This window comes from Chiloscyllium plagiosum, unplaced genomic scaffold (genome assembly GCF_037043375.1).
Source record: "Chiloscyllium plagiosum isolate Xiang-an unplaced genomic scaffold, Cpla_swu_hap1 HiC_scaffold_36, whole genome shotgun sequence".
Lineage (NCBI taxonomy): Eukaryota > Metazoa > Chordata > Chondrichthyes > Orectolobiformes > Hemiscylliidae > Chiloscyllium > Chiloscyllium plagiosum.
The window spans coordinates 66285712-66306467 of NW_028270174.1; the positions used below are offsets into that span (position 1 = coordinate 66285712).

General features: G+C 45.4%; 1 long non-coding RNA gene across 1 annotated transcript; it reads left to right on the forward strand.

Moving 5' to 3' along the window:
- The first annotated feature begins 2950 nt into the window (after nt 1–2950).
- On the forward strand, nt 2951–11974 carry LOC148139976 (uncharacterized). The gene is made up of 4 exons (XR_015753289.1): nt 2951–3072; nt 4038–4154; nt 10447–10581; nt 11890–11974. It is a non-coding gene; the product is annotated as an uncharacterized LOC148139976 (long non-coding RNA).
- Nucleotides 11975–20756: the final 8782 nt, after the last annotated feature.

The window sequence follows — 20756 nt, forward strand, 5'->3', positions numbered from 1 at the left end:
TAAAGGAGAACCCTGAAGCTTTCTATCGGCATGTGAGGAATAAAGGATAGGGTAGGAATAGGGCCAATCAAAGACAGAATTGGGAAGTTGAGTGTGGACACTGTGGAAATCGGAGAGGTGCTAAACGATAATTTCTCATTGGTTTTCACTCAGGAAAATGAGAATATTGTAGACAATAGTAAGGTTGAAGATGTTAGACTAGAAAGGATCGAGGTTAGTTATCACTTCTAGAAGGATTGAAAGTAAACAGGTCCCCTGGGCTGGATGAGATTTATCCGTGGATTCTCTGGGAATCTAGGGAGAAGATAGCAAATACTTCGGCTTTGATATTGAGTCGGTATTGCCTACAGGTTCAGTACCAGAGAACTGGATGATTGCAAATGTTCTGCCCTTGATCAAGAAGGGCAGTAGACATGACCCAGGTAATTATATATCAGTGAGCCTTACTTCTGTTGTAGGAAAGGTTTTGGAAAGGATTATAAGAGACAATATTTGTAATCATCTAGCAAACAATAATATGATTTCAGAATGTCAATATGGTTTCCTCAAGAGCAGATTGTGTCTCACAAACAATATTGAGTTTTTTGAGATGGTGGCCAAGCATGTAGATGAGGGTAGGGCAGTTGACGTGGTGTACATGGACTTCAGTAAAGCCTTTGATAATGTTCCACATGGTAGGCTGTTAGAGAAAACGCAGCGACATGGAATTGAGTGTGATTTAGCAGTTTGGATTAGAAAGAAGGAAGCGAGTGGTAGATGATGGAAAATAATCAGCCTCCAGTGCAGTTATTAGTGGTGTGCCACAAGGATCTGTTTTAGGACCACTGCTGTTTTTCATTTTTATAAAAGTCTTAGACGCAGGCATAGGTGGATGGATTAGTAAATTTGCAGACGACACGAAAGTCAGTGGAGTAGTGGACAGTGTGGAAGAATGATACAGGTTGCAGGGGGGCTTGGTAAACTGCAGAATTGGGCTGAATGGAGGCAAATGGAGTTCAATGCAGCTTTGTGAAGAATAACAGGAAGGCAGAGTACTGGGTCAATGGAAATATTCTTGGTAGTGTAGATGTGCAGAGGGATGTTGGAGTCCATGTACGTAGATGGCTGAAAGTTGCCACCCAGGTGTACAGTACTGTTAAGGCGGCATACAGTGTGTTAGGTTTCATTCGTAGATGGATTGAGTTCTGGAGCCGCAATATTATGCTGCAACGATTCAAAACACTGGTGCAGCCATATTTGGAATATTGTTTGCAGTTCTGGTGCCCATATTTCAGGAAGGATATGGAAGCATTGGAAAGGGTTCAGAGGAGATTTACCAGGATGTTGTGTGGTCTGGAGGGAAGCACTTATGAGGAAAAGTTGAGTGACTTGAACGTGTTCTCATTGGCAAGAAGGCGGCTAAGCGAGGATTTGATAGATACATACAAGATGATCAGAGGCTTAGATAGGGTAGACAGTGAAAGTCTTTTTCCTAGGATGATGACATCAGTATGTATAATGGGGCATAACTACAAATTGAGGGGTGATAGAGTTAAGACAGATGTCAGAGGCGGGTTCTTTACTCAGAGAGTGATTAGGGCGTGGAATGCCCTACCTACTAATGTAGTTAACTCAGCCACATTAGGTAGATTGAAACAATCCTTTAGATAAGCACACGGGTGATTTTGGGATAGTGTAGGGGGACGAGCTGAGACTAGTTCACAGGTCGGCGCAACATCAAGGACCGAAGGTCCTGTTCTGCGCTGTATTGTTCTCAGACTATTGTGCTACAAGAGGTTTCTACTGTCTTAAACAGAGTGATGGATCTTGTATTGTGGGCTTACAAAGTGTCACTGATCTCTACCAAACATGTACGAGGTAGAGAATGCTGCCTGACCTGCTGCTCTTTTCCAACAACACATTTTTCAGCTCTGATTTCCAGCATCTGCAGTCCTCACTTTCTTCATGTACGAGGTAGTCAGGGCAATAATAAGAGGGTGCAACAGGAGGGGAACAGGTAGCTCCATACAAAACCCGACTCCTTCTCAACTGGTGTCACCACAAAAACCGAGCACCTTCCAGAAAAGCACCTCTTCATCCCACCGTAATACTTTGCTCCACAATCGTGGTATCTGGCTGTGCACTAAGAGGAGTGCAACAGTCTGTACCGGGACCCTGAAACGCTTGGTAAAGAGTCAAATCATCAAAGCATTGAGAGCCCCACCACATTGCATGCATTTTCTCTTGATTTCAATCTGTTCCTGGCTTCCCTTGGTTTTCCTAATGAACCTGCTAAAAGTTGTTATTACAGACACCTGCACAAGCTGTGAATTGAACCCAGGCCTCTCGGTCCAAGATTCGGGATATTTTCACCGCGTCATAAAACATCGACTTGAACTTTCTTTGTCCCTTGCCTGCTAAGTCAGGCCTGAATCAACTCTGCAATTGGGGGAAGGGACGGAAGGGGAGGACCGAGTAGCGGCCGGTCCTCCAACCAGAGTGAGTGAGGAGAGGGGCCAAAGCATTCTCGGGAGTGAACGCTTCAAGATTGGTCAGAGAGCAAACTATTTTGCAGGATTGATCATTCTCACTTCATAGTGGAGCATTAAACCTCTATCATAAATCAATGTGAGATTTTAAGAAATACTGCGTAGTTGAAATGCAAATCTGATAACGTACATATTTCCAATTGATTTGCACAACTCGAGTAAGAAACTTCTTCTCAAACTCCCAGAACGATTGGTAATTTACATACCTGGCCGGTATCTTTGATTTGGGCCAGACAATCTATTTGCATGCGCGACATCCCTGACTGTAACTCGACAAAGCAATTGTTAATGACTAATATTTTACCCATGAGACTGCGCAGATATGAATATTCTCTACAAACTCTCTGATAACCTCAGACGCACGCGCAGTTTGGTTTCTATGTAGAGCATGCGCAGTGTCACATTGGTCAGGACAGAGAGAGACATGGAGCTGCTTTCTCCGGCAGCGGCTGTGATCGGCTTCAGAGAGCGGCGCTCAGAGCCGGTGTGTGGGAGCCCTCGCTGGGAGAAAGGAGCGGAGAGAATTCACAAATCCTGTATAAAGGTTAAAAATAACTCGAAAAGAGGTTGCGGTCTCTGATCAGGGAAGCGGCCAGGGTCACGGCCGCCATTTGTTTGAGGGAACAGGGAGCGCGGGCATGAGGGCCGCCATCTTGAGAAGGTCAAGGTGCAGGTGGGCGGGGCTCTTGGGGTCTGTAGAACAATCAGAGGAAAGGGAAGACCCATTGTTACTGATTAATCCCACGAACACAGCGTCACTGGGCGGTCCCACAGGAATATCCTCTCTCAGTCCTGCTGGGATGGTTCAGCCAGTCAGAACCAGCAGCTCTCTCCTCTCTCAGTTCCCCTTCTATCCTTCCTGCAGCATCTGTCCCCTGGGACATTGAGCTGCCTGTCCTGTCCCTCCCTCAGCTGTTGTTTCTGTAATACCTGTGATATCCCAGTCCCCCCTTAGATTACTTCACTAAAGACAGGAATGCACCCGATGGATTTTTCTTAACATCAGCAATTGCTTAATACTCACTTACCTGTTTTTAATTATATCTTTTTTGAAGCATTTAATTCACATTCAATCATTTGCAATGGCGGGATTTAAATGTCCAGAGAACATTTGCTGAGTTTCTGGATAAATTGCTTCACAATAATACCACTAGTCCATCACTTCGTCTGCTGACAGGTTGCACATCCCAATACAACATTTAATCAACACCCTGTCTTTGTGCACAATTGTTTGATCCTGAACTCTGGTGATGTCACCCAGTATCTCTCCATGTGGGGTCCCTCACTTTGTGGGTCTAATTGCTGCCTCTGTCAGCGTCTCTCGCTCTTGCAGCTACTCCAGATCCTGAGCCAACAGAATTCTCCACTCCAGAGTAATGAGGCAGTACTGGCCAGGAATGGAGACTGGGATTTTCCAGATCTCTGTGGGGCTCAGTGTCATTCTACATGTGTAACCCTCACAAGCATCAGTCTAATTCCCAATTCTGCCTATTTCTCTGTCTTCTACAGGTACTGAAGGAGTTCCTGACTCAATAGACTTGCCAACTGCTGGTTGGGGAGGTGTTTTGTCAGCCAGAGAGAAAAAGGTCAGGGAGGTCGGGAGCCTTCAATAAATCCTGCCACCAGGTAAGATTACTCACAGTGCACAGAGCAGAGAGCAATGAGAGGGCTCCAAACATCAGCTAACAGGACATGACATAGATATAGTGCTGGAGGGGGAGCAGACTCGCTTCAGGCTCAATCACCACCTCTACTTTAAGTTTTATTGTACTGAGACAGCATCGGGAGTTCCCAGTTTTCAATCCAGGCGTGTGCTGTCTTGGTGAGCACCAGGACAACAGAGGGGAATGCAGGCCTGCAATGAGAGAGTGGTAATGCTGCCTGGGATCTTTCTGTTCCCTATTCCCTCTCCAATAATGTATCTATGGCTCATCTTGTGGACCATTCTAACTCCTATATCAGTTCCTATCTCTGTCATCTCCTCCCCTCTCACCAATTTCTTGACATATTTGAAACCTCCAGTCCAGACGACCACCCGTATCGCTGTAACTTGCTTCAGTCTCTAACAACATGCCTTGTCTTGATAGTCGCCTCCAACAACAACTGAAGACATTGGGTCTGTTTCTGTGCTGCATGACTCTTTGTTTGAGGATTCGAAAACAGAATGAGTTGCATTTGCCTGTGTTTGGCCCATATCTCTTCCAATCTTCTCCTCTCCATGTACCTGACCAAGTGTCTTTTCCATGTTGTAATTGTACTTGAATTCACCATTTCCTCTGGCAGTCCGTTCCACATATGCACCATCCTCTGTGGAAAATGTTGCCCCTCAGCTCCCTCTTTAAACCTTGGTCTCTCACCTCACGTTTATGCCTCTAGATTTGGACTCACCTACCCTTCGCAATTCACCTTACTGAGGCCCTATATTGTTTCATAAACCTTTATAATGTCAACCCGTGGCCTCCTCTGCCCAGGAGAAATATTGACGACAATGTTACAAATATCTCCAGCTCATGTACTCAATGTTCTGGCGACTGATGATAAGTATGCCAAATGCTGGTTTCCCCACCCTGTCCCCCTATGATTCCACTTCCAAGGAACAATGTAACTGCAGCCCTTGGTCTCTCTCTGATCGACAACACTGTCCAGAGCCCAACCATTAACTCTGTTTGTCCTCCCTGGTTTGTCTGAACTAAATCCAACACCTGAATTAAATTCCATCTTTCATTCCTTGGCCCATTGGCCCAGTTGATTAACATCCCCTTCGATAACAATATTCCCTGCCCACTCTTCCACTAATCTTGGTATCCACAAACATACTAACAGGGACTGCTATATTTTCACTCAAATCGTTTATGTAAGTGGTGCACAACAGTGGTCCGAGTGCCAATCCTTACAGCACACTGTTGGTCAGAGGCCTCCAGTCTGAACAACAACCCTCTCCCACCACCCTCTGTCTCCCACTTTGCATCCAGTTGGCTAGCTCTCTCTGATCCCTTGTGACCTACCCTTACTAACCAATGTATCATGCTACACCCTGACCAAGGGTTGCTGAAGCCAGAAACAACGTATGTTGCTCTGCCTTCATCTATCTTCAAGTCAAGTTTGTGAGACGTGTTTTCCTACGCAATAAGCTATACTGGCTGCCGTAATCAGTTCTTGTCTTTCCAAATGCCATGTAAGTCCTACCTCTCAGAATGACCTCCCAACAACTGACGCACCCTGATGTCTGGTCATCAGTCTGTAGTTTCCTGGCTTCCTCTTGCAGCATTTGTTAACTAATGACACAACATTATAATCATAGTCAGATAGTCAGACCGCACTGTTCAGTCAATGCTAACCGTACTCTAAAACTGATCTCGTCCCACCTGCCTGTTCCTTGATCCTATCCCTTCAAACATTTCCTATTCATGTACAAATCCTAATGTCTTTTAAACATTGTAATTGTCTCCACATTCACCCCTTCCTTGGGAGGTTCATTCCACATACAATCCACCCTCTGTGTAACAATGTGACCCTCACGTCTTTTTTTTAAATGTCTCTCCTCTTACACTTAAAAATGTAGCTTCTATTTGCTGTGGTTCTGTTCGCCGAGCTGGAAGTTTTTGTTGCAAACGTTTCGTCCCCTGTCTAGGTGACATCCTCAGTGCTTGGGAGCCTCCTGTGAAGCGCTTCTGTGGTGTTTCCTCTGGCATTTACAGTGGCCAGTCCCTGCCGCTTCCGGTTGTCAGTTTCAGCTGTCCGCTGTAGTGGCCGGTATATTGGGTCCAGGTCTATGTGTGTGTTGATGGAGTTTGTGGATGAATGCCATGCCTCTAGGAATTCCCTGGCAGTTCTTTGTTTCGCTTGCCCTATAATGGTAGTGTTGTTCCAGTCAAATTCATGTTGCTTGTCGTCTACGTGTGTGGCTACTAGGGATAGCTGGTCGTGTTGTTTCGTGGCTAGTTGATGTTCGTGGATGCGGATCGTTAGCTGTCTTCCTGTTTGTCCTATATAGTGTTTTGTGCAGTCCTTGCATGGGATTTTGTACACTATGTTAGTTTTGCTCATGCTGGGTGTAGGGTCCTTCGTTTTGGTGAGTTGTTGTCTGAGGGTGGCTGTTGGTTTGTGTGCTGTTATCAGTCATTTGACATCCAGACTACTGCGACCACTAGGACTCATAACAGCACCCAAACCAACAGCCACCCTCAGACAACAACTCACCAAAACGAAGGACCCTATACCCAGCATGAGCAAAACTAACGTAGTGTACAAAATCCCATGCAAGGACTGCACAAAACACTATATAGGACAAACAGGAAGACAGCTAACGATCCACATCCACGAACATCAACTAGCCACGAAACGACACGACCAGCTATCCCTAGTTGCCACACACGCAGACCACAAGCAACATGAATTTGACTGGGACAACACTACCAAAATAGGGCAAGCGAAACAAAGAACTGCCAGGGAATTCCTAGAAGCTTGTCACTCATCCACAAACTCCATCAACACACACATAGACCTGGACCCAATATACCGGCCACTACAGCGGACAGCTGAAACTGACAACCGGAAGCGGCAGGGACTGGCCACTGTAAATGCCAGAGGAAACACCACAGAAGCGCTTCACAGGAGGCTCCCAAGCACTGAGGATGTCACCTAGATAGGGGACGAAATGTTTGCAACAAAAACTTCCAGCTCGGCGAACAGAACCACAGCAACAAGGACCCGAGCTGCAAATCTTCTCACAAACTTTGAGTAGCTTCTAGTCTTGAAACTCCCCTGTTCCTTGGGAAAAGATAACTCCCATTAACTCTATCTATTCCCCTCATTATCTTATAAACTTCTACGAGGTCATCTGTCAACATTCAGATTTCAAATGAAAAACATACCAATATATTCAGTCTTTCCTTATAAATGAAAACTTCCATACCCAGCCACATCCCAGTAAATCTCATCTGAACCCTCTCAAGCTTAATAATATCCTTCTGATAACTGGGCAACCTGAACTGAACACAGTATTCCAGAAGAGGACTCACCCATGGCCTGTATAATCCCAATGCAACTTCACAACTCCTATATCCAAAGCAATGAAAGCAAGTGAGGCAAGCACCTTTTTAACCATCCTGTCTCTCCATGTTGCAAACTTCAAAGAATTATGTACCTATACCTCGAGGTCCCTCTGTTCTACAACCCTACTGAAGGTCCTACCATTAATTGTATAGGCCCTGCCCGTGTTTGTTATACCAAATGCATTCCCTCGCATTATACAGATTGAACTTCATCTACAGTTTTTCAGCCATCGGAATCCCTTTGTAATCTCAGAAAACCTTCTTCACTGTCAACAATGCCACCCTCCAGTCTACCTGCCTATCACACATAGCTCTTTAGGTAGAAATATTTCTGCTAGGGGCCCTACAATTTCTTCACCAGCTTCCCACAATATCCTGAGATACATTTAATCAGGGCCTGGGGATTTATCTACCTTTGTGTTTTAAAACCTCCAGCACCGCCTTTTCTATAATGTGGACTCATTTCAAGACATTGAGTCAGAGAGATGTATAGCATGGAAACAGGCCCTTCGGACCAACTCCTGCATGATGTATCTAGTCACATTTGCCAGAATGTTGCCAATATCCCTCTAAACCCTTCCAGTTCATATACCCATCCACATGCCTTTTAAATGTATCTCTATCAGCCTCCACTATTTGCTCTGGCAGCTTATTCCATACACTCTGCTGGAGCTAGTTTTCCTTTAGGTCCCTTTGAAAAGTTTCCCTCGCACTTTAAAGCTATGCCCTGTCGGTTTGGAATCCCCCAACCTGGGAAAAAGATCTTGTTTATTGACTCAATCGATGACCATCATGATTTTAAACACCTTTATCAGATAACTCCTCAGCCTCCCATGTTCAAGTGAAAACAGCCCCAGCTTATTCAGGCTTTTCCCTGAAGAGCAAACCGTTCAACCCTGGCAGCATCCTTGTTCATTTCTTCCGAACCTTTCATGTTCCACAACATCTTTCCTATGGCATTGAGACCAGAATTTCACACAGTATTCTAATAGTAGTCAGGACAAACACGGTTTAGTCCCCTGAGCGCCCCAGTGTTTATCCACAGTAAGTTCCAAAGTGAAATATTTGTTTCCGATCTTGTAGTTTCACACATCGTTGGCTTCATTGATCATTAAGGATATCGGTATTGTCCCTCGCTCTTGTTTTGCTCCTAATATACTTGTAGAGCCTCTTTGGATTCTCCTTAACTTTCTCTGCCAAAGCTATCTCGTGTCCACTTTTTACATTCCTGATTTCCATCCTAAGCGTATTTCTACAGCCCCGATGCTCCTGAAGGGATTCACTTGAGTCAACCAGTTATGTGCCCCCCTGTTTTCTTGACCAGAGCCTCGAAATTCAGCCACTGTTTCATAATTCAGTCAGCATTGAGCTGCACACTAACAGGGACACGCTGGCGCTGAATGCTCCTTTTATCTCGGTTTTAAAATATTCCTACTACCAGACTTCCCTTTACCTGCAAATAGCCCCCCCAATCTACTTTTAAAGTTCATGACTAATACTATCTTGCTCCATTTTATAACTTGAACTTGTGGACCAGGCCTGTCCAAAATGCTCCCCCAATAACAGCTCAGTCCTGTTCCCTAACTTGTTTCCCAAGGGGAGGTCAGGTTTAGCCCCATTCTCCAGTTGGGCCATTTACATAATGACTGTCTACCTGTGCTGACACCTTCAGACATCCAGGGACTTGCTCACCAAGGTTCCTGTGTTCCTCAGTACTCCGGGAGTTTTAGAGTACGGTTAGCATTGACCTCGCATTCATGATGTATACCATTCGTTTATTAGACTTCCCACAGTGCATTACCTCACAGTGATCAGAAGTAAACTCTGTCTGCCATTACTCTGCTCAGTCTATTATCTGATCGATATCAGACTGCAGCCTGAGACTATCCCCCTAACTGTGGACAACACCCTCACCTTTCATGTCATCGGTAAATCTACTAATGATTCCTTCTGCTTTCACATCCGAGATATTAATGTACATAATAACCAGCAATGGTTCCTGCACAGATCACTGTGTTACAGCCCTGTCCATAAACCTACCGACATGATTGGCCAGGACACTGGTCCCATCATGGTTCCAGTGGGGCCCAGTGCAACGGGATTGTTTTTATTAACTCATGAGATGTTGGTATCTCTGTCTGACCTGCCTTTCTTTCCCAGCCCTAGCTGCCATTGAACTGAGTAACTTGCTCGGCCATTTCAGAGGGATTGAGACACAAACACTTTGCTGTGGGTATTTTGTGCAGACCACGTGAGGATAGGCAGATGTCCTTCTCGAAATGACAAGTGTTTGTACTTTTTGTACATCAGCAATTGTCTCATAATTATTTATGGATTATTAATTATTATCTTTAATATAATTGTTTTCACATTCCCCCATTTCTGATGGTGGGATTCAAACTTGACTCCCCTGAACATTAGCTGAGGTTTGGGATACATGCTCTAGCAATAATGCCACTGGCCATCACTTCACCTGCTCACGGTTTGCTCATTCCTGACCAGTTATACCATCATGAAGCAGAACCCATTCTTCCCACACAATTGATTGATTCTGAAGCCTTCTGACATGATTGTTTGAGCCTGATACCTTCCAGCACTCTGGTGATATCACACAGTATCTCTCTCCAACTGGTATCCCTCACTGTGTGGATCGAATAGCTGCCTCTGTCAATGCCCCTCGCTCTTATAGCTACTCCAGATCCTGAGCCAACAGAATTCTCCACTCCAGAGAGATGCAGCAGCACAAGCCAGGGACGGAGTCTGGGACTTTCCAGATCTCTGTTTTACTCAGGACCATTCTCTATGTGTAACTCTCACTACATCAGTATAAATTCCCATTCTGTCTATTTCTCTATCTCCTGTAGGTACTCAGGAAGGTCCTGATTCAATAAATTTCACAGCTGCTGGGTGTTTCGTCCATCACCACATTGAAGATGGTTTGTCAGCCAGAGAGACCAAGGGCAGGTAGATCTGGAGCCTTCAATAATACCTGCAGTGAGGTAAGATCACTCACGGTGCACAGAGCAGAGAGCAATGAGAGGGCTCTACATATCGGCTAACAAGACATGACATAGATACAGTGCTGGAGGGGGAGCAGAGTACAGACAAACCTCAGGCTCAATCACCACCCCTGCTGTAAGTTTTGTTGTACTGAGGGGAACAGAGGGGAAAACAGGCTTCCCAAGAGAGGGTGGGAATGCTGCCTGAGATCTCTCTTCCATATTTCCCTCTCCAACACTGTATCTATGGCATGTCGCATGGACCGGTGTCTTCCATTATTTTTAACTCCTATAACAGTTCCTGACCCTGTAACCTTCTCCCTTCCCTATAGTCCCTCCACATATTTGAAATGTACTGCATTCCAGACTACCATCCCTATCTCTGTAACTTGATTCAGTGTCTGCAACATGCCTTATCTCGGTTGTCTCCTCCTCCAATGACAGAGTCATGCAGCACAGAAACAGAACCTTTGCTTTGATCCAACTAGTCGATGCTGAACACGGTTCATGAACGAGTCGCGTTTCCCTGCAAATGGCCCGTATCCCTTCAAACCTTCTCCTCTCCATGTATCCACCCAAATGTCTTTTCCATGTTGTCATTGTGCTTCTTTCCATCACTTCCCCTGGCAGCTCATTCAATTTGTGCATCATGCTCTCTGTGAAAAATGCTCTCCTCTGATCCCTCTTAAGTCTTCCCTCTCCCACCTCACATTTCTGCCCTCTAGTTATGGACTCCCCTACCCTGGGGTAGAGACCTTCACTATTCACCTTACCTGTACCCCTCATGGTTTATAAACCTTTATAAGATCACCCCTCAGCCACCTACACCCAATGGAAATATGAAAGATAATTATACAAATATCTCTGCCACGGTCCCCACTGCGACTTTGCCACAATGTTCTGGGATACACTTGTTCAGGACCTAGGACTTTCTATACCTTTGTATTCTAAGACCTCCAGCACCACCTCTTCTGTAATGGGGACTCTTTTCAAAACATCACTGTTTCTTTCCTTTTGTTTCCTAGTCTTTGTACACCGTACGTTCCAACATGAAATATTCATTTTGGGTCGCACCCATTTCCTGTGTTTCCATGCATGGATGGCCTTATTGATCTTTGAGGGGCTCTATTGTCTCTCTAGTAGTCTTTTTGTACTTGTGTGCTGTAGAATCTCTTTGGATTCTCCTTAACCTTATCTGTCAACTCTATCTCATTCCCCCGTGTTGCTTTCCAGCTTATCCAGCCTCTCTGTTTCTGTAAGTCCCTCCAGTATCAGTAACATCTTCGTCAATCTTTGTTCCATTTGCAGTTTCCTGAAGTAGGATGATCAGAATTCTACACAGTACACCAACTGGAGACCCAGCAATGTCTTGTACAGCCGTATCATGTTGTATCAACCCATTTACTCAATGCTCTGACCCATGAGGGCTAGTGTGCCGAATCTGCTTTCCCCGCCCTGCCCACCTGTGATGCCACTTCCAAGGAACAATGTAAGTGCACCCCTTGGTCTTTCTCTGCTAGACAACACTGTCCAGAGCCCAACCATTAACTGTGTTAGCCTCCCTGGTTTATCTTAACAACACCCAACCCCTGAATTCAACTCCCATCTTTCATTTCTTGACCCACTGGCTCAGTTGATTAAGATCACCTTTGATAACTGTATTCGCTGCCAATTATAACATGTATTTTACTATCCACAAATTTACAAACAATAATTCATATATTCTCGTTTATGTCAATAATGCACATGTGTGGATCCTGCACCAATCCTTATGGCACACCGCTGGTCAGAGGCCCCCAGTCTGCACAACAACCCTCTCCCACTACCCTCTGTTTCTTACTGTCAAGCCCATTTTGTGTCCGTTTGTGTCCGCCTCCAACAACATTCGCACCACTGACATCAAGCTAATTGGTGTTTAGGCTCCTGGCTTTCCCTCACAGCCTATCCTAAATACTGGCACAACATTAGCCACCTCCAGACTTCCACCTAACCACCCGTGGCTGTCAGTGATAGAAATATCATTGTAAGTTTCTTCCCTAACTTACCCCAATGTCCTAGGATACACATGATTAGTTCCCAGGGAGTTGTCTAATTTTAATGTGTTTGAAAACCTTCACCACCTCCTGTTCTCCAATGTGGGCTCTTTTGAAAATATCATTGTTTATTTCCCTGCTTCCCCAGCGTTTTTTTTCCACAGTAAATTCTGACGTGAATTTCTTGTTTCTGATCTCACTCATTTCCTGTGGGTTCACACTCGGATGGCTTCATTGATCTTTCAGGGGTCACATTCTGTCTCGAGTTAATCTTCTGTTGTTAATATACTTGTAGAATCTCTTTAGATTTTCCTGAACCTTATCTGCCAAAGCTCTGTCAGTTCCCCTTTAGGCCCTCGTGGTTTCCCTCTTAAGAGTATTACTACACAATGTTCTTCAAGGGATTGACTTAATCCAGCTGGCTACATAGGACATGTGTCCCCTTTTGGCTTGACCAGAGCCTCAATATCCCCAGTCATCCAGCATTTCCCACTTGTGTCAGCATTGTCCTTCACACTGACAGGAAAATGCTGGCCCAGAAATCTTAATTTATCTCTCTTTTGAAAGAATCCCACTTGCCCGACATCCCTTTAATTTCAAATAGCCTCCATGAATCAACTTTTGGACAGTCTTGCGGGAATACCTTCTGGACTGGGGCAAGGCCAGTGTTGATCTTTAACTTGTGGACCAGGCCTGTCCTTTTCCATCGCTATTTTCAAACTAATAGAATTGTGGCGACTTTGCTAAAGTGCTGCCCCACAGACACTTCAGCCCCTTTCTCCACCTTGTTTCCGAGGGGAGGTGTTGTTTCATTCCGTTCTCCAGTTGGACCACTTTCATACTGACTGAGAAAGTTTTCTTGAACACACTGAACGAACCCCTCCCATCCAAGCTGCGAACATTATGGCAGTCTCAGTCTAGGTTTGGAAAGTTAAATCCCCGACCATTACAACTCTATCATTCTTACAGATATCTGAGATCTCCGACGTATTTGCTGCTCAATTTCCCGCTGACTACTGCAGGCTTGCAGTACCGTCATATCAAACTGATCATCCAGCTATATTTCTAAGTTCTGCTATTAAAGCTTCACTGGGCGATCCCCAGAAATATGCTGTCGAAGCGCTGCAGTAATGTTTTCACTGATCAAAAACACCAATCCCCCTCCTCTCTTGCCTCTCCTTCTATCTTTCCTGTAGCATCTGTCTCAGGAACATTGAGCTGCCTGTCCTGCCCCTCCCTCAGCTGTGTTTCTGTAATTCCTGTGATATCCCTGTCCCATCCATGCCATGTGTTCATCTGTATAACCTGTTAGGCCTTTTGCATTAAAGTAGATGCAGCTTAATTGATCAGTTTTCCCTCAATGCCTACTGTGCTCTTGCCGGGCTTGTTGATTGAAATGATTCTCTTGAAATTCTGTCCCAGCCTCAACCTTCAGACTGCAGCCTGAGGCCACCCCCCTTACTGTGGACAACACCCTCACCTTTCATGTCATCAACAAACCTGCTAATGATACCTTCTGCTTTCACATCCAAGTGACTAATGCCCCTAAGGAACAGCAATGGTTCCTGCACAGATCCCTGTGATACACCCGCTGGGCAAAGGCTTTCAATCACAAAACCAACCCACACAACAATTTTGGATCCAATTTGCCAACTTGCCTTGGATCCCATAGGCTCTTCCCATTTGGATGAGCCTTCCACGTGGGACCTTGTCAAAGGCCTTAATGAATTCCATGGAACCCACATCATCTGCACTGCCCTCATCAATATCTTCAATCGTAATTTCAAAGAAATCTCAGCTGATTTCATCAAACATTATCTTCCTCTTCCAAATCCGTGCTGAGTATCACTAATCGATCCCTGCCTTTCCAGTTATTGATTCAACCTGTCCCTTAGCATTGTTTCCAATTCCCCTCTCACTGCTGTCAGACTACCTGCTCTGAATTTCCTATCCCTGCTACCCTTCTTGAATAAAGGAACCACATTAGTGATCCTCCAGTCATTCGGCACTTCACCCGTGGCCAGCAAAGTATTAAATATATCCACCAGGGCCCTAGCAATCTCCTCCATTACCTCCCATAGCAGTCTGTGATACATTTCATTGGGTACTGGGGATTTCTCCACCTTTATGCCTGTGAAAATATTTAATACCTCCTCCTTATTGATCTTAACATATTCTGGAACCTCACCATCCTGACTGAAATCCCTGGCTGCAATGTCTTTGTCCTGTGTGAATAGAGATGGGTAGTATTCGTTGAAGACCTCACCTGCTTCCTCTGGCTCCATGCACAGATTATCCCTTTGGTTTCTCACAGGCCTCCCTCTTTCGCTGGGAATCCTCTTACTCTCACGATTCTGATAAAATAGCTGTGGCTCCCGGATGCCAGGGTCAAGGATGTCTCTGAGCGGTTACTGAACATTCTGAAGGGGGAGGGTGAAAAGCCAGAGGTCATTGTGCACAATGGTCCATATGACAGAGGTAGACAAAGGGATGGGGTCCTGTGAAATGAGTACAGGGAGTTAGGGGAGAAGTTAAAAAGGGAGGATATTGATATTAATGATATTAATGATATCCTGATTACTCCCAGTGCCACGTGCCAGTGAGGATAGAAATAGAAAGATAAGCCAGATGGATGTGTGGCTGAGAAGCTGGTGAAGCGGGCAGGGTTTTCAGTTCTTGGGCCATTGAGATTTCTTCTGGGGTAGAGGTGACCTGTACAAAGGGGATAGTTTGTACTTGAAGCAGAGGGGCACTAATATCCTAGGGAGGAAATTTTCTCGAGTTACCCAGGAGGATCTAAACTAGTTTGGCAGGGAGTTGTGACTCTGAGTAAGAGAGGGACCATCGAAAAGTCAGAGGAAAGTACATCAGCCATCAAGAGCAAGGATAGCCAGGGGCATAGTCGAGGGAGGGTAAAGACTGCTGGTTTAAAGGGCATTTGTTTCAACATACTAGACCTGACTAGTAAGGCAGATGAGCTCAGGGCATGGATTAGCTCTGGGAACTGGGATATTATAGCTGTAACAGAAACATGGCTGAGAGAGGGCAGGACTGGCAGCTCACTGTTCCAGGATACAGAAGCTACAGGCGTGACAGAATGACAAGTAAGTGAGGGGGGAGCTGCCCCTTTGATTAGGAAGGACATAACAACAGTGCTTAGAGACCATCAAATGAGGCCATATATTTAAAAGTTAGAAACAAAAAGGGGATGGTCTGTCTGCAGGGATGGTGTTCTAGACCCTCAAATGGCCAGTGGGTACTAGAGGAGAAAATGTGTCATGAGTTTGCAGGTGTCTATAAAAATAATAGAATAGCATTGGATGGAGATTTTAACTTCCCCTGGATTGACTGGGTCACCCAGAGTGTAAAAGGCCTGTACTGGGTGGAATTTGTATAATGTGTCCAAAAACGTTTCTGAAACCAAGACGTAGACGGCTCTACGCTACTCAGGCGGATGCAACACGAGACCGCTCCTCAGAAAACGAGGTCAGACAAGTGACTGAAGTATCAGTCGGAGAGCACATTGGTTCCAGTGACCACAACTGTCTTTGTTTTAACAGAGTTATGGAAAAAGATCAGACGGGTTGACAGATTTAGGTCTTAAACTGGAACTGGGCCAATATTGGAGCCATTCAGCAGGATCAAGCAGGGTTTGATTGGGCGAAGGTAAAAATCACACAACACCAGGCTATAGTCCAGATGGTTTACAGAGGAACCTCGATTATCTGAACGAGATGGGCGGGCACTATTTCGTTCGGATAATTGGGTTTTCAGTTAATCGATTCAATGCCTTTGTTCTGGGGCTCGGAGTTTTCAGTCCAGTCTGCTCCCTGTTCAGGTGACTAGGCCGCAGCAAGCCATGAGCGAGCCCCCACACCCTGCCAAACCCCAAAAACACATCCCGCTCACCTCCAAACCCATCCAACACCGCCCCCACCCGCCCCTCAATGTCACCCTCCACCTGTCCCAAACCCACGAAAAAGCGGCCCCTGCCGCCAAAACCGTCGGACATCACCCTCCACTCGCCGCCTGCCCCCACTTCCTAAATTCGTTCGACATCAACCTCAGCCAGTCCCCAAACCCGTCCAACACCGCCCTCCGCGTACCACACCCACTGTCCAATCCATGTCCACGGCCGTGTCCCCTGCCCCCATCATCCCCTCCCCCTTCTGGGCAGCTGGAGTGGACACCAACAGTAAGACATCTACTGCCTTTGCGGGGGTAAGTCTCGAAATAGCGCACATGCACACACACGCTCAGACAGCCACACACAACCTTTTACTGCAACATCTCAAAAAGTTTCACCTTTGCCCTATACAGAACAATGTTCGAGAGAATATCTGGGGAAGGGGGGGGGAGGGGGTTAGAATTTATCCCTATATTTAACTCTCGGCTAAATGTGGGGAGAGGGTGAGAGGTCAGTCATTTGGAGATGGTCCCGTGGCGCGATGTCCAGGACTGTTCTCAGCAGCATTTCAGTGAGCCGAGATCGGTTTTAATCAGTGTAAACAAATAAAAACACAATCAGGGTTGAAACGGCTCTTTGATGTAATGTTTCTATTGGGACCTCGAGATCTCCTTTGAATAATCTGATATTGGGTTAATTGATATTTGGATAATCGAGGTCCCTTTGTATTTGAAAGCGCTAGATTTAGAAGCTCTGGTGATCATTGTAAAAAGATAAAAGACTTAATCTAAGCTTGTTTAATATTTCATTCCATGACACTACATTCCTGTTGCTATAAATTCTGTGCCTTAGGATTGTGCTCCACATCCACCTGTTGAAGAAGCAGTGCTTCGAAAGCTAGTGCTTGCAAATAAACCTGCTGGACTATAACCAGTGTTGTGTGATTATTAACTTTGCCCACCCCGGTTCAACACTGGCACGTCCAAATCATGACTAAAATCGATTGGGTCGGTCTGTTGGAATGAAAAGGAATGACTGGAAAATGGGAAGTTTTTAACAGTGTTCTCTCAAGCATCCAGTATGTCCCTGTTAGGGTGAAGGGAACAGCTAGCAGGTTTAGGAATCCCTGGCCAATGAGAGGTGTGTCACTCTGTTCAGGAAAAAGGGGAAGGCACACATTGTCTTTAATGTTTCTGTATCTATGTAACCTCTTACTGTCCTAAAGACGCGATCAATCTGGGGAGACCCAAATAGCCTCTCAGGTCCCTGCAACACTCCCAACCTGTAGAACCACAACAAATCATGTGACTTTCAGTTCCTATAAGACTCACTATCTGTGTAACATCCTCCCATCACTCGCACCCCACTATTAATGTAATCTCCTCCAGTCTCTCCATCCACTACTCATCTACATAACCTTCTCCAGCACTTACACCTCTATCTGTGTAAACGCCACTCTCCCCGACAACCCTTCCCACTTTTGCCATTCTGGAGGAGGTTACTAATGCTCCCTTATCTGTGAAACTGTCTCCAACCAAAATTTCTGGAAAATCTGTCAGACACCACACCCTCCGTATCTAACTAATCTGCAGAACCGAAACCTTCCTGTATCTATAAACATCATCTATGACCACCCTCCATATCTCTGTTTGGTCCTCCAGTCGAAACAACCCACTTTCTCTCTAAACTTCTCCATTCACCTAAAACACTCCCGTCTGTGTAAACTACTCCATCCCACCAAGATCCATATCTGTGTAAACTGTTCCATCCATCCCAACCTCTCCTTCTCCATGAACTCCTGCAGGCCCAACAGCCCTCCACATTTCTGTAACACCCTCGTGGTTCTATGGTCCTCCGTCCCCGTGAATCCAGCCCAGTCCCCACAGCCCTCACAGTCTGGGTCGTCTGTTCCTGATCAGACCATTGGTGTTTCTGTTACCTGTGGTACTCCGAGCAAACCTTCCTAATTGTATCTATTCATTCAGATCCCGTCCTCTCCAGCTTCCCTAAACACCTTCCTGCCATTGTGACCCTCCCGATATAGAACACAGAACAGTACAGCACAGTACAGGCTCTTCAGCCTTTGATAATGTGCTGATCTTTTATCCTACTCTAACCTGCAGACCATTCAAAGAAGAAAGGAACAAAGAAAATTCCAGCACAGGAACAGGCTGTTCGGCCCTCCACACCTGTGCCGATCCAGATCCTCTGTCTAAACCTGCTGCCTATTTTCTAAGGATCTGTATCCTTTTGATTCCTGCCCATTCATGCATCTGTCTAGATACATCTTAAATGACGTCATCGTTCCCGCCTCTACCACCTCCACTGGCAATGCGTTCCAGACCCCATCACCCTCTGCATAAAGAACGTTCCACGTATATCTGTCCTAAACCTTTCCCCTCTCACCTTGAGCTTGTGACCCCCAATAAGTGCATTCTACACTCTGGGGCAAAAAGCTTCTTGCTATCCACCATGTCTACACATCTCATGAGTTTCTAGACATCAATCAGGTCCCCAGTCAACCTTTGTCTTTCTAATAAAATCTATTCAGCCTCTCTTTATAGCTAGCCACTTCCATACCAGACAACATCTCGGTGAACTTCCTCTGCACCCTCTCCAAAGCATCCACATCCTTTTGGTAATGTGGTGATCAGTACTGTATGTAACATTCCAAACGTGGCCGAATCAAAATCCAATACAACTGTAACATGACCTGCCAAGTCTTTTACTCTATATCCCGTTCAATGAAGGAAAGCATGTTGTATGCAGCCTTCACCATTCTACTGACCTGCGTTGTCACCTTCAAGGAACAATGGACCTGAATACACAGGTCTCTCTGTACGTCAATTTTCGCAAGGACTTTTCCATTTACTGTATAGTTCACTTTTGAATTGGATCTTGCGAAATGCATCACCTCGCATTTGCCTGGATTGAACTCCCCATCTGCCATTTCTCTGCCCATCTCTCCAATCGATCTATACGCTGCAGTGTTCTCTGACTGTTCCCATCACTATCTGCTACTCCACTAATATTAGAGTCATCTGCAAACTTGCTAATCAGGCAACTGATACCTTCGTCCAAATCATTTATGTATATCACAAACAACAGTGGACCCAATACGGATCACCGTGGAACACCACAGGGCACAGGTCTCCATTTTGAGAAATTAATTTTACTGTAATCCATGTGCATATCCAAAAGTTAATTAAATGTCCCTAATGTTGCTCTCTCTACCACCAACTCTGGCAGTGCATTCCACATTCCCACCACTCTCTGTGTAACGTACGTACCTCTGATATCTCCCATAAACCTTCCTCCAAGTACCTTAAAATTATGCCCCATCGTTATAGCCATTTTCACAATTGGAAAATTCTCGGGCCAGCCACTCTGTGTATGTCTCTAATAATCTCGGACGTCTCTTATCATCTCGTACACCTCTACCAAGTCAGCTCTCATCCTTTTTCATTCCAATGAGAAAAGTCCTGGCTTCCCCAACATTTCTTCATGAGACCTGCCTTCCAATCCAGAAAACATCCTTATAAATCTCTGCACCCTCTTCGAAGCTTCCACATCTTTCCTATAATGAGGCGACCGGAACATAACACAATATTCCAAGTATGGAGTAACCAGAGTTGTATGGAGCTGCAGCATAACCTCACAGGTCTTAAACTCAATCCCCCTGCTAATGAAAGCTAACACATCACACGCCTTCGTACCATCCCTATCAACTTGGCTGGAATCTTTGAAGGATCTATGAACGTGGACCCCAAGGTTCTTCTGTTTCTCCACTCTACCAAGAATCCTGCCTTTAACTCGGTAGAGGTTTTCTGCAGAATCCTTCAATCTTAACCCTTCCCTAATTTGGTATCTTCCTCCAGTCCCCAGAAAACTCATAAACTGTGAAGCGTCTTCCCGTCCCTACAATCCTCCTTAGCTCTGTAACCTCTTTTATTGACATGAACCCTCAAAACTACCAAAGCCAATTTCAACCACTTCAATATTACTAATAACTGCAAAATCCTCCAATCCTGATATTCCTCCCTAACTCTGTAACTCCCCATCATCCTCCAGTACCCTTCTGGGAAACATTGCAGAAGAAGGAAGAGTTGTATAGTCCGGGTCATGTTACGGAGGTAGGAAGGGCTGCAGAACCTGGAGGATGGTACAAATGTAGGAAGGACGGGGATCTTGCAGGAGGTTAGAGGGAGCAGGATTCATATTACCTGCAGGATGGG